The sequence below is a fragment of the Chiloscyllium plagiosum genome, unplaced genomic scaffold (genome assembly GCF_004010195.1).
Source record: "Chiloscyllium plagiosum isolate BGI_BamShark_2017 unplaced genomic scaffold, ASM401019v2 scaf_884, whole genome shotgun sequence".
Lineage (NCBI taxonomy): Eukaryota > Metazoa > Chordata > Chondrichthyes > Orectolobiformes > Hemiscylliidae > Chiloscyllium > Chiloscyllium plagiosum.
In genome coordinates this window covers 983-3,316 of record NW_025207059.1, presented here as the reverse complement: position 1 = coordinate 3,316, position 2,334 = coordinate 983, and the positions used below count along the sequence as shown (strand labels likewise).

General features: G+C 41.4%; 1 non-coding gene across 1 annotated transcript; it reads left to right on the top strand.

Annotated features, from left to right (window-relative positions):
- The first annotated feature begins 1,777 nt into the window (after positions 1–1,777).
- On the top strand, positions 1,778–1,859 carry trnas-gcu. Its single transcript has one exon. It is a non-coding gene; the product is annotated as a tRNA-Ser (tRNA).
- The last annotated feature ends 475 nt before the right edge of the window (positions 1,860–2,334 follow it).

Here is a 2,334-nt window from a genome sequence, read left to right as displayed (position 1 = left end):
TTATTCAAGGTGAAGCATTCTCAATGCAGCCGATGTCTTAAAATAGCTGCAGACAGAAGTTGCATCCTAATGAGTAGCAATTGAATCGTCACTTGGAGACACAACACCTACTTTAAAGATGTGACCACATTCACATGATATTAGGTGTATTTCACGCTTTCTTATCTCCACCACCAAGTAGACCCTGTCTTTTTTGTATTTTTAACCCTCTGTACTTCTCTGCAGCACACCGTTTCAGCTGAAAGATGCTCTTACTAAAATTAAAAACAATATTCCGACGGTCCTATGAGATCAGTCTTTTTTTTTTTGATTATTCCAATGAACATTGCGAGTTTGCTTCTCTGCAGCACACCGTTTCAGCTGAAAGATGCTCTGACTAAAATTGAAAACAATATTCCGACGGTCCTATGAGATCAGTCTTTTTTTTGATTATTCCAATGACCATTGCGAGTTTGCACAAAATGCATAACATGGGAAACAGGTCAACATCGATTTTTCCGGAATTAAACGCAGTGCACATGGGAAACGTCATCAGTCTACTGAAAAATCACCTTTGGCTCTCTTTCCACACACGTCTCTTCACGTTTTAAATATTAGCAGTATGTTTGTTGATCAAGGTGTCATTATCCAGAAAAGGCCGTTTCTCAATCCACAAAAACTGGTAATTTTCCATAAATTTGACTTTGCTCAATATCACCTTCCATCCGTACCTCTTAACACGACAACAACTCAAAGCTGTTTCATGTGAGGCTCAAACTTAAAACTTCGGCAGAGCACAGCCCACTATACTGGCACAGAGATACCTTGCACTGGTCACCTGCAGCACTGAAGCAACACATTAATGCTTACCTCCACATGCCTGGCTGTACCATAACGGTAAGGAACCGAGTTTCTCTGATTCCATAACTGGCATTATGCGATCATCTTCACCAGTGGGTCTGACCCCTTGTAAGGAATGTGGTGAGCTACTCATTGCAAAGATGGGTAGTTTGTTGAAATGCACAATTTCAACATTTACATTCACTCACCCATGAACCTTTTATTTTGTTTTTCATCGGTAGAAATGTTAAAATTGACATCTTGAACAGACTCAATGACAGATCTCCATTGTATCTCTGGCATCGAATTCCAAAGTGTAAACCACTTCTGAACTCTTCCACGCATTCCGCTGTTTGGGAAGTGTCCCTGTTGGGGGAATGCACTTCCCTGTGTGTCAACTGCTGCTCCCAGAATGATTTCTGGCACTGCACTCATTTTCCTTCAGACACTCGCTCACTGTGTTGCTGTGATCATCTTGTCGCACGGCCCAGGAAATGATACAGATCAAGGTTTTTGCATTGTTGAATTCAATTGTCAGTTTAGCCTTATTTAGGATTTTGAAATTGTCTGTCCTGTACACAAGGGCGTGTCAAAAATATCTGAGCGGAAGAAAGGTGTTCCGAACAATGACATTGAGCACTATGTACTCTCCTCCAGTTTGGAAAACAATTCCTAACACACAACTTTACATCTCCTGCTGTCACCGGCTCTCCACTCCATTGACTTCAAATCTTCACAGAATTCAACAGATCTTGCTGCAGTCATTTCTTCATTTTTACTCTGATCACTGTGAGCAGAGTGTCACATTCGGAGTGCACTTGCCCCACAGCCCAGAGGTCAGACGATACTCTAGGAACCATATGTGCTATTTATCATTTCACCAATACCAAGGAGAAATATCTGTGTACATAATTTACAATTCACTTATTCATAAGATCAGAGGGGTAGCCGCTCACCTGACGAGGTGGCCGAGAGGTTAAGGCGATGGACTGCTAATCTATTGTGCTCTGCACGCGTGGGTTTGAATCCTCCTCTCGTCGCTATTGCCGACGATTTTCAATGTGGCTGTTTTTGGATGATCACAGCCTTCTTATTCAAATTGGAACTCCAATAGTGTGTTTATATGCATCGACGCTATTATAAAATATCAAAGAATAATTTGAGCCTGTTGCCTAAACTGCATTGAAATGTAGATTGAATTGGAATAATTAAAAGGTACGCCATTTTCTTTTCCAAGTCAAGTTGCGTGAACTTTTATTGTCTGAAAGTTATCCAGGAAAACCAAATAACGAGAGATGCGAAGTGCATGTTTATGCATGGGATTCTTAATGAGTGTTTTGTCAGATGAAATCTGTCGCAGGTTGGGTAGAAGTGATTCGCCTTGGTGAAATGAGCACAGAGAGATAGCACAAAACAATGGAGATATTTCAAAAGTGGCAGGGGCTGGATGTAGGAGTACCGATAACTGCTGTAAATTCACAGTGGAGAATTACCGATGTGGGTGCCGTGCATGGC